Source organism: Ovis canadensis, chromosome 10 (assembly GCF_042477335.2).
Source record: "Ovis canadensis isolate MfBH-ARS-UI-01 breed Bighorn chromosome 10, ARS-UI_OviCan_v2, whole genome shotgun sequence".
In the NCBI taxonomy this organism is placed as follows: domain Eukaryota; kingdom Metazoa; phylum Chordata; class Mammalia; order Artiodactyla; family Bovidae; genus Ovis; species Ovis canadensis.
In genome coordinates, this window is record NC_091254.1 from 16,407,950 (window position 1) to 16,420,796 (window position 12,847).

The following is a 12,847-nucleotide window of genomic DNA, read 5'->3' on the forward strand; positions in this document are numbered from 1 at the left end:
TCACTCCACCCTTCACCCTTCTCCCCTCTGGCAGTTTGTTCTCCGTATCTGTGAGTCTGGTTCTGCTTTGATTTGTGTGTTCACTTATTTTGCTTTTTAGATTCCACATAGAAGGGAAATCATATGGTATTTGTCTTTGTCTGACATCACACTTAGAATAATATCCTCTATGTCCACACATGTTGTTGCAAATGACAAGATTTCATTCTTTTTTATGCTGAGTGAAATATTACGTATAATGGAATATTATTTATTATATATAGCTCCACATATATGATGGAATGTTTCATATATATATATATGGTTACAGATGATGTGATACTACATATATAAAATCCTAAAGACACCACCAAAAAGTATTAGAACTAACAAATTCAGCAAAGTTTCAGGATAGAAAATTACATACACAAATCTGTTGCATTTCTATACACTAACAATGAATTATCAGAATGAAAAATTGAGAAAACAATCCTATTTGCAATTGCATAAAAATAATAAAATACCCAGTTCAGTTCAGTTCAGTCGCTCAGTCATGTCCAACTCTTTGCGACACCATGAATCGCAGCACACCAGGCCTCCCTGTACATCACCATCTCCTGGAGTTCACTCAGACTCATGTCCATCGAGTCCGTGATGCCATCCAGCAATCTCATCCTGGGTCGTCCCCTTCTCCTCCTGCCCCCAATCCCTCCCAGCATCAGACTCTTTTCCAATGAGTCAACTCTTCGCATGAGGTGGCCAAAGTACTGGAGTTTCAGCTTCAGCATCATTCCCTCCAAAGAAATCCCAGGGTTGATCTTCTTCAGAATGGACTGGTTGGATCTCCTTGCAATCCAAGGGACTTTCAAGAGTCTTCTCCAAGACCACAGTTCCAAAGCATCAATTCTTCGGTGCTCAGCCTTCTTCACAGTCCAACTCTCACATCCATACATGACCACAGGAAAAACCATAACCTTGACTAGACGGACCTTAGTCAGCAAAGTAATGTCTCTGCTTTTGAATATACTATCTAGGATGGTCATAACTTTTCTTCCAAGGAGTAAGCATCTTTTAATTTCATGGCTGCAGTCACCATCTGCAGTGATTTTGGAGCCCCCCAAAATAAAGTCTGACACTGTTTCTACTGTTTCTCCATCTATTCCCCATGGAGTGATGGGACCAGATGCCATGATCTTCGTTTTCTGAATGTTGAGCTTTAAGCCAACTTCTTCACTCTCCACTTTCACTTTCATCAAGAGGCTTCTTAGCTCCTCTTCACTTTCTACCATAAGGGTGGTGTCATCTGCATATCTGAGGTTATTGATGTTTCTCCCGGCAATCTTGATTCCAGCTTGTGTTTCTTCCAGTCCAGCATTTCTCATGATGTACTCTGCATATAAGTTAAATAAGCAGGGTGACAATATACAGCCTTGACGTACTCCTTTTCCTATTTGGAATCAGTCTGTGGTTCCATGTCCAGTTCTAACTGTTGCTTCCTGACTTGCATACAGATTTCTCAAGAGGCAGGTTGGATGGTCTGGTATTCCCATCTCTTTCAGAATTTTCCACAGTTTATTGTGATCCACACAGTCAAAGGCTTTGGCATAGTCAATAAAGCAGAAATCGATGTTTTTCTGGAACTCTCTTGCTTTTTTGATGATCCAGTGGATGTTGGCAATTTGATCTGTGGTTCCTCTGCCTTTTCTAAAACCAGCTTGAACATCAGGGAGTTCACTGTTCACATATTGCTGAAGTCTGGTTTGGAGAATTTTGAGCATTACTTTACTAGCATGTGAGATGAGTGCAATTGTGCGGTAGTTTGAGCATTCTTTGGCATTGCCTTTCTTTGGGATTGGAATGAAAACTGACCTTTTCCAGTCCTGTGGCCACTGCTGAGTTTTCCAAATGTGCTGTCATATTGAGTGCAGCACTTTCATAGCATCATCTTTCAGGATTTGAAACCGCTCCACTGGAATTCCATCACCGCCACTAGCTTTGTTCGTAGTGATGCTTTCTAACGCCCACTTGACTTCACATTCCAAGATGTCTGGCTCTAGATGAGTGATCACATCATCATGATTATCTGGGTCATGAAGATCTTTTTTGTACAGTTCTGTGTATTCGTGCCACCTTTTCTTAATATCTTCTGCTTCTGTTAGGTCCAGGGATAAATCTCAAAAGGGGGTAAAAGCTTATGCTTAGAAAACCATATGATACTGAAAAAAGAAATTGGAAACAGCACAAATGGAAAAGCATAATGTGTTCATGGGTTGAAAGAATGAATTTTGTGAAAATGACCATACTCCCCAAAGCAATCTGTAGATTCGATCAATATCTCTTAACTACTTGTTCATGGGTGTGTACTTAATTTTCATGCTGTCACTCATGGTACACAAGCTTCTCTCGTTGCAGAGCATAGGCTCTAGGGGGCGTGGGCTTCAGTAGTTGTGGAGTGTGAACTCAGAAGTTGTGGCACACAGGCTTAGTTGCCCTGTGTTGTGTGCAGTTTTCCTGGACCAGGGATCGAACTCATGGCACCTACATTGGCAGGTTAACTCCCAATTACTGTATCACCAGGGAAGTCCAGTTTCTTAAGTTTGAACACATTGGAACAGCCTTGCATTTTTACTTTCTACTTCCCTATGTTTAATGTTGTTGTATTTTATATTACTGTTTTGTATGTCCCTTAACTACTTATTGTGGGTATAGATGATTTTGCTATTAATACTTTGTCTTTTAACTTTCCTACTAGCTTAATAAATGATTGGTCTACTACCTTTGCTATATGTTTGCCTTTACCAATGAGATTTTTTTCCTTTCATAATTTACATATTTCTACTTGCAGTCTTTTGTGCTTACAGAAGTCTCTTTCTGTGCTCTAGTTCACTGATCCATTCCTTTGTATTATCTAATCTGCTGTTGATTTCTTCGAGTGTATTTTTTATTTCAGTTATTGCAATCTTTCAGTCTAGTTCTTTATCTTTTGAAACTCTTTGCAAACTTTTCACTGTGTTCATCCTCTGTGATTAACGTCTTGTCAATCCAGTTTAATGGAGCTGAACTCTTTTGTTTGTCTGTAAAATTCTTTCTCTTCCTTCAGATCTGAATGATGGACTAGCTGTGTAGAGCATTCTTGTTACAGTTTTTTTGTTTGTTTGTTTTTCTTTCATCTCTTTGAACATATTTTGCCACTCTCTTCTTGCCTTCAAAGTTTCTGCTGAAAAGTCAGCTGATATTTTTATGGGAGTTCCACTCTACCAAAATAGTTGCTTACCCCTGCTCCTTTTAAGATTCTCTCTTGATCTTTAACTCCTGCCATTTTAATTAGTGTCTTGGTGTGGGCTTCTTTAGGTTTCCTTTGTTTGGGACTCTCTGTGCTTCTTGGTCCTGGATGCCTCTTTCCTTTCCCAAGTTAGGAAAGTTTTCAGCTATTATTTCTTCAAATAGATTCTCTGACCCTTTCTCTTTCTTTTCTCTTTCTGGGGTCCTATAATGTGAATGCTAGTATGTTTGATGTTGCTCCAGAAGTCTCCTGAACTATCCTCAATTTAAAAACTTTTTTTTTTCTTTTTCTGTTCAACTTTGATTATTTCCACCACTCTGTGCTCTAGTTCACTGATCCATTCCTTTGTATTATCTAATCTGCTGTTGATTTCTTCTGGCGTATTTTTTTTATTTCAGTTATTTCAGTCTTTCAATCTAGTTCTTTATCTTTTGAAACTCTTTGCAAACTTTTCACTGTGTTCATTCATTCTTCTCCTTAGTTTATTGAGCATCTTTATAATCATTCCATTAAACTTTTATCAGGTACTTTGTTTAGCTCCACTTTGCTTAGTATTTTTTTCTGGGGTTTTTATCCTTTAATCTGGAACATAGTCCTCTGTCACCTCACTTTGACTAATTTTCTGTGTTTAGTTTTATGTGTTAGGTAGGTTAGTTATGTATCCCAATTTGGAATAGTGGTCTTATGGAGGAGGCATCATACAGGCCCCAGCTGCATACTCCCCTCTGGTTATAGGCTATATATGCTCCAGGATTATCTCCTATGTGAGCTGCTTGGGCATTTCTGTTGTGGCAGCCCTGGCCATGGTGGGTATACTAGTAGGCAGGGCTGGCCTATGGCTCAGGGGACTGCTAGGCCCTGCCTCATGTGGTGGCTGCCGACCCACTGCTGTGTGGTGGGATCTACCTGTGGAACCAGGGGGACCCCAAAGCTGGCATTAGCCTGCTGGTGGTAGGTGGGTTCAGGTCCAAGGGCAGTCCATGCTGGTGGGCAGGTAAGCCCCCTGTGTTAATTGGCTAAAACGGGGATTTCAAAATGCCACTTGCATACAGAGCATCAATATCTTCTTTGTAGAGCAAGCTTCCAAAAATGGCAGCCACCAGCATTTATGCCCCTGTGGGGAATCCCAGTTGTCTCCTGCCTTTTCAGGAGGCTCTCAAGATCAGCAGGTGGCTCTGACCCAGAATCCTTTCAAATTATTGCTTTTGCACTGAGGCTAGAAGCGTGTGAGATTTTGCTTGTACTCTTTAAGACTAGAGTCTATGTTTTCCCCAGCTCTCCTGTATCCAAGCCCCACTAGTCTGTAAAGCCATTTCTTTCAGGGGCTCATCTTTCTGAAGCAGGACCCCTGGCTTGGGGAGTCCAGCATGGGGCTTGTACCACTTGCTCCTTTAGGAGGACCTCTACAGTTGGGATTATCCTCCCATTTATGTGCTGCCTACCTGAGGATCTGGGTCGCAACTATACCAAGCCTGCACACCTCTTCTAACTGTGGTTTCTTATACCTCTATCTGTGGAAAACCTCCCTTGCTAGTCTTCAGGTTGTTCTCGTAGATGGTTGCCCGATAGATAGTTGTAATTTTGGTGTGCCCATGGGAGGAAAGGAGCTCAGTCAACTTCTTCCTTCTCCAAAATCTTGGCCATATTATACAAATAAACAATGCAAAAATAGTTACAAACAGACAGTTCCTTTACACATCACGCGGCTTAATTTTATAATAAATAAATAGGTGTACTTTGTTTACCTGAAGGTTTGTTGTTTAGTTACTAAGTAATGTCTGATCCTTTTGTAGCCACATGGACTGTAGCCCACAAGGCTCCTCAGTCCATGGGATTTACCAGGCAGGAATACTGGCATGGGTTGCCACTTCCTTCTCCAGAGGATCTTCCCAACTCAGGGACTGAACCCGTGTCTCCTGCGTTGGCAGGCGGATTATTTACCACTGAGTCACCAGGGATGCCAACTGAAGATTAAGGGTCTTTAAAAACTGTCAGCTGAATAACTTTCTGAAGTTATCCAGCAATATTTATAACAGTTTGTCCCAAAGAAAGCACAGTCACTTAGTATTTGTGATTCCACTAGGTGTCACACTTAGCATCTTTTTCTTCTACAAATTAATAAACTCTCTAGAATCCATTTATCTGAGATTTTTCTTTCTGCCATGTTTGTTCTTTGAAGAATTATTTGAATTTTTGAGATGGTTTGGAACATTAGTCTCTAAATAGTTTATTTCAGTGTATACTTAGGTGACTGGAGTTGAATCACTGTTGAGCACACCAGAATTGCCTCCCCAGAGAGCTCTGTTTGCTTTGTTAGGTAGGCATATAAGTTGCATCTCCAAAATAAATGTATTCTCTAAAATCACCAATGGGGGATCCCCAGGGCAGTGTTTATATTAGACTACCAGATCAAATATTTTAACTAAAATGAACAGTCAATTCAGTCAGTCAGGCTATTTAACTGATAGTAAAGCAAGCAGTTTTTTGTGTGTGAAATAAAGGAACTAACCAGTGATTTTAAATTAAAATAATTTTCACAGCCTTGATATTGAAACACAGTGTTGCCCTTGGTTCTCTGTAAGGTATATGTGCCTGAGTGTGTGTGCGTGTTTGTGTTCATGTGTATATTGGGAAGTTGTAAGTAGTAAAGATAAATTCATGTATGTAATTGTTTTATAGGTAAAAGTGCTTAACATGGGATTTTTTTCAAGTATCAGCAACTCCTGCAGAGACATTCTTGATAAACTGATATGAATGAACAATTATCTGAACAAATACTATTATGGTTATGTTCCAGATAACCTATGTGTCTCCATTTAAAATAACTAAGTAAGTGATACTGTAAAACAGGGGTCCCCAGATGCTGGGATCTAATGCCTGATGATCTGAGATAGAGCTGATGTAATAATAATAGCAATAAAGTATGCAATAAATTCTCAAATCATCCTGAAACCATTCCCCCCATCCCTTGGACATGGAAAAAGTGTCTTCCACGGAATCAGTCCCTGGGGTTCACTGCTGTGGAATATGACATAGCTATTAAAAAGAACAAACATAAATTTAAAATTCATACTGTTTGTAATTTTCCCCTCATGTATGTCTGACAATTGAAACTTACTTCAGTCAGCTAACAAACCTATTCAAGTACTGTCAAGCTACAAATGGAACCAAAGCCAATGCACTTATTTAAAAAAATAATAATAACATCTGTGACTTAAAAACTGTTATATTGAATATTTCTAAATGTCAGATATCCTCAATCTAGAAATCTTTAATTTTACTAAAACAGCTTGGTTAAAAGTTGAGTATTATGTTTTTTCACTGATAAATTCAAGTAGCTTGTACAAAAAATATCTGACATATTTTTACCTTAAAATCTTTGCTACAGTCAGAAAGCTTTGATTTCTCTTGACCACATTCTATCTAAATCAAATTCATTTTTGTCCAATAAAAAGTTCAGGAAGACTGCATGAAAATACTATGAATGTTGAAATACCAGACATTTTCTAGATAATTTTATAGAAAAGATAATTCTGAATAGGATTCTTTTATCTTGATGATGTGCTGTTATTCATTTTTCTTAGAACCATTTTTTTCTGATACAGTTTTTCTCCTGTAGTGGAGAAACCATTATTTTGCTAATAGTTAACAATGTATCTCCCAGATGGTCATTTCCTCTGCATTGCTTCCTTGACCTTTCTCTTCAGCAGCATGAAATTCTTTTCTACAAATTCTTTCCAAAGATATCTACTAGCTTTTAACGAGGTTTGCAAGGAACCCAACAACTCTCCCTAATTGCTTTTCACCTCTGACCAGCTAGTCACTTTTGGCTGCAGATTTATGTGTCCAGAATACCTAAATTCCTTATCATGCTTGTTATCAATTGCTCCTTTTCAAGATCTTCACTATTTCTAAATAGTAAAAACATCTCTTTATTTTTCTTGTTATAGAAATTTTTTTTAAATTTCAATATCAAAGGACATAATTAATTTAGTGCTTGTCCTGATTTATTAGTAAATTTGCTTCCTTTCTTCATAATTTCTTCCCCTGATATATTTGTTAACACTCTGCTGATTAGTGTTAATCCTTTATATTAATAGAATATTTTTCTTACTTGCAAATATATATATCTTTTCAACTAAAGTTACCCCTTATCTGATGTGTTTAATTTACTTCCTTGTCATCTTCTTATTTCCTAAATAGATTTTATTCATTAAAATCTCTTGGTGGTATGTGCTCAAGTCACTTGTTCTATGGAGTTTTCATTCCTTTAAGGAATTAAAGATATGCTGGGTTTGCATTAAAATCCTAAATTGAACATTTCCTTTACACATCTTGATTTAACATTTTTCTTCTGCACTTGGATTAGTTGTGTATTTTTTTCATGAATTATTATATAGTCAAGTCTCTAATGTTATACTGGAGTCATTAATTTTCTCTACCGATATCTGCTTTTATATCCGTAATGTTCTAGAAAATACTGGGCTTCCATGGTGGCTCAGTTGGTAAAGAATCTGCCTGCAATGCAGGAGATACAGGTTCAATCCCTGGGTGGGGAAGATCCCCTGGAGAAGGAAATGGCAACCCACTCCAGTATTCTTGACTGGAAAATCCCATGGACAGAGGAGACTGGTGAGGGTTATAATGGAGCCTGTTATACTGGAGTCATTAATCTTCTCTACCAATATCTGCTTTTATATCTATACGAGTGTGAGTGAAAATCCCTCAGTTGTGTCCGACTCTTTGTGACCACATGGACTATACAGTCCATGGAATTCTCCAGACCAGAATACTGGAGTGGGCAGCCATTCCCTTCTCCAGGAGATCTTCCCAATCCAGGGGTAGAACCCAGGTCTCCCACATTTCGGGTGGATTCTTTACCAGCTGAGTCACAAGGGAAGCCCATTATGTTCTATAAATACTAATTTATATTTCAACAAAAAAAGATCTTAAAAATTCCTTAAAAAAAAAAAAAGAGGCATTGTCCTCTATCTCTTCCGCAACATCTTAAGAATCTAACATTTAAAATGTGTTAGTCACTCAAATGTATCTGACTCTTTGACACCCCATGGACTATAGCCCATCAGGCTCTTCTGTCCATGGAATTCTCCAGGCAAGAATACTGGAGTGGGTTGCCATTTCCTTTTCCAGAAACAATTAGTAGTAAGACATAAAACCAATGCTTTGGAAGGATAAAATTAAGGAGCAGCAAAAATGGCTAGAGAAAATGGAGACCAAGTGGGAGAATACAGCAATAATACAGGACCATAAACGGGAATGGAGAGAACACTTCAGGAGATTGTGTTTAAGACAGAGTATTCTGAATTTATGGACTGGTTATGCAGGGAAAGGGAGAGGGCAGAACCAGAGATGAAGCTGTGGTTTCCAGCTCAAGTGGCTGAGCAGATGCAGTGCCTTTTAAAGGAATAAGAAAGTCAGAGGAGGAGGCAAGTACAGTTGACTATTCAACAATCGGAGTGGGGAAGGGAGTTAGGGGCTTCATTCCTCCAGAGTTGAGAGTGGGGAGATAACTTTCCAGTCAGCATCCATGATTATGATTCCACAACTACAGATTCAAATAACCAGAGATCACATAGTCCTGTAGTGTTTATTTTTAAAATAGGCATACCTGCCTATTTAAATAGAGTACCGCTGCAGTTCAAACCTGCATTTTTCAAGGGTCATTGTAGAGAGTGTGCAAGACTATCAGTTCTATTTTGGACAGAGTGTTGCTGGAATTTGGAGGAAATTGGTTGTAGTTACCCTGACTACATAGCACAGAATTTAAGATTAGAGCCAAATAAAAATGCAGGATTTAACCCAAGAGGATAGTTCAAGTCATGACAGAAGACGAGATGCCCCAAAAATAAGAGAAAGGAGAGTAGTACACCTTTCTGGTTAAGAGAAGTAAAAGGACCCAGGAGGAAGAAAAGCTCCACAGGGAGTGAATTAAGAGTGGCAAATGCTACTGAAACGGAAAGATGAGGCCTGAGAAAACATCGTTTCAAATAAGAGTAAGAGGTACCTTGAGTAGTGGAGAGAGAAGCCAAATTCAAAAGGGTTAAGCATTAAGTGATGGTAAGAAACTGAAATAAATTCGAATTGTCTGCACCCCTCCCATCTTTTATCGTCCCAGAAACACTGGTTAGGTTTATAGTCACAGGCCTCTTTCCTTTTTTTGGCGTTCCGTGGCCCTCCAGATAGTGATTTGAGTAATTAAGTTCTTCTTAAATAAAGAAAAAATTTAAGAATATAACGATTAATTTAACTTGTTGAAATGGGAAATTCACAAAATCTGTTTTAGAAAACGTTTGAGTCTTAGTACTGCAATTTACTATGATCTTCGTTGGGTTACCTAAAGTGATCCGTGTCTCAGCTCAGTTCAGTTCAGTCGCTCAGTCGTGTCCGACCCTTTGCGATCCAGGAATAGCAGCATGCCAGGCCTCCCTGTCCATCGTCTAGTCCTCATCTATGAGTGATAATATGAAGTAATTTTGAGAATAAAATAAACACATTATTGAAAGATCTCTGTAAGTTGTAACACACTCTACATAAATTAAGTTTTATTGAGACTCCCTTGTTTATGCAAGGGGTCAAGAAACATGATGTTAATTGATTTAAGGGTAAAGGTTTGACCTGGGGGAAAATGGATACATTAAAATAAGATTAGGTGGAGTTCTTGATGTTAGACAAACAAAGAAAAAGAGAGGCCTTCTTATTCTACTTTTGAACACTTAATTCTTTCTTGTTTTTCTTCTGAGTAGTTAAAGTTAATTGAGAGGTCCTCTAATCTCTCCCACTGTCTCTCTTTTCTACCTACCCTATGTCTCAGAACAGCTGCTCCTCAGTTCAGTTCAGTCGCTCAGTCATGTCCAACTCTTTGCGACCCCATGCATCGCAGCACACCAGGCCTCCCTGTCCATCACCATCTCCCGGAGTTCACTCAGACTCATGTCCATCGAGTCAGTGATGCCATCCAGCCATCTTATCCTCTGTTATCCCCTTCTCCTCCTGCCCTCAATCCCTCCCAGCATCAGAATCTTTTCCAATGAGTCAACTCTTCGCATGAGGTGGCCAAAGTACTGGAGTTTCAGCTTTAGCATCATTTCTTCCTAAGAAATCCCACTGCTGATCTCTTTCAGAATGGATTGGTTGGATCTCCTTGCAGTCCAAGGGACTCTCAAGAGTCTTCTCCAACACCATAGTTCAAAAGCATCAATTCTTCAGCGCTCAGCCTTCTTCACAGTCCAACTCTCACATCCATACATGACTACTGCAAAAACCATAGCCTTGACTAGTCGGACCTTAGTCGGCAAAGTAATGTCTCTGCTTTTGAATATGCTATCTAGGTTGGTCATAACTTTTCTTCCAAGGAGTAAGCATCTTTTAATTCCATGGCTGCAGTCACCATCTGCAGTGATTTTCGAGACCAAAAAAATAAAGTCTGACACTGTTTCCACTGTTTCCACATCTATTTCCCATGAAGTGATGGGACCAGATGCCATGATCTTCATTTTCTGAATGTTGAGTTTTAAGCCAACTTCTTCACTCTCCACTTTCACTTTCATCAAGAGGCTTTTTAGTTCCTCTTCACTTTCTGCCATAAGGGTGGTGTCATCTGCATATCTGAGGTTATTGATATTTCTCCCGGCAATCTTGATTCCAGCTTGTGTTTCTTCCAGTCCAGCATTTCTCATGATGTACTCTGCATATAAGTTAAATAAGCAGGGTGACAATATACGGCCTTGACGTACTCCTTTTCCTATTTGGAACCATTCTGTGGTTCCATGTCCAGTTCTAACTGTTACTTCCTGACCTGCATACAGATTTCTCAAGGGGCAGGTCAGGTGGTCTGGTATTCCCATCTCTTTCAGAATTTTCCACAGTTTATTGTGATCCACACAGTCAAAGGCTTTGGCATAGTCAATAAAGCAGAAATAGATGTATTCTGGAACTCTCTTGCTTTTTCCATGATCCAGTGGATGTTGGCAATTTGATCTCTGGTTCCTCTGCCTTTTCTAAAACCAGCTTGAACATCAGGAAGTTCACAGTTCATGTATTGTTGAAGCCTGGCTTGGAGAATTTTGAGCATTACTTTACTAGCATATGAGATGAGTGCAATTGTGTGGTAGTTTGATCATTCTTTGGCATTGCCTTTCTTTGGGATTGGAATGAAAACTGACCTTTTCCAGGCCTGTGGCCACTGCTGAGTTTTCCAAATTTGCTGGCATATTGAGTGCAGTACTTTCACAGCATCATCTTTTAGGATTTGAAATAGCTCAAACGGAATACCATCACCTCCACTAGCTTTGTTCATAGTGATGCTTTCTAAGGCCCCCTTGACTTCACATTCCAGGATCTGGCTCTAGATAAATGATCACACTATCGTGATTATCTGGGTCATGAAAATCTTTTTTGTACAGCTCTTCTGTGTATTCTTGCCACCTCTTCTTAATATCTTCTGCTTCTGTTAGGTCCATACCATTTCTGTCCTTTATCGAGCCCATCTTTGCATGAAATGTTCCCTTGGTATCTCTAATTTTCTGGAAGAGATCTCTAGTCTTTCCCATTCTGTTCTTTTCCTCTATTTCTTTGCATTGATCGCTAAACAAGGCTTTCTCAGCTCTTCTTGCTATTCTTTGGAACTCTGCATTCAGATGCCTGTATCTTTCCTTTTCTCCTTTTTTTTTTTTCTTTTTGCCTCTCTTCTTTTCACAGCTATGTGTAAGGCCTCCCTAGACAGCCATTTTGCTTTTTTGCATTTCTTTTCCATGAGGATGGTCTTGACCCCTGTCTCCTGTACAATGCCACGAACCTCATTCCATAGTTCATCAGGCACTCTCTCTATCAGATCTAGGCCCTTAAATCTATTTCTCACTTCTACTGTATAATCATAAAGGATTCTATTTAGGTCATATCTGAATGGTCTAGTGGTTTTCCTTATTTTCTTCAATTTAAGTCTGAATTTGGCAAGAAGGAGTTCATGATCTGAGCCACAGTCAGCTCCCGGTCTTGTTTTTGTTGACTGTATAGAGCTTCTCCACCTTTGGCTGCAAAGAATAGAATCAATCTGATTTCGGTGTGGACCATCTGGTGATGTCCATGTGTAGAGTCTTCTCTCGTGTTGTTGGAAGAGGGTGTTTGAGATCACCAGTGCATTTTCTTGGCAAAACTCTATTAGCCTTTGCCCTGCTTCATTCGCATTCCAAGGCCAGATTTGCCTGTTACTCCAGGTGTTTCTTGACTTCCTACTTTTGCATTCCCGTCCCCTATAATGAAAAGGACATCTTTTTTGGGTGTTAGTTCTGAAAGGTCTTGTAAGTCTTCATAGAACTGTTCAACTTCAGCTTCTTCAGCATTACTGGTAGGGGCATAGACTTGGATAACTGTGATATTGAATGGTTTGCCTTGGAGACGAACAGAGATCATCCTGTCATTTTTGAGACTGCATCCAAGTACTGCATTTTGGACTCTCTTGTTGACCATAATGGCTACTCCATTTCTTCTGAGGGATTCCTGCCCACAGTAGTAGATATAATGGTCATCTGAGTTAAATTCACCCATTCCAGTCCATTTTAATTCGCT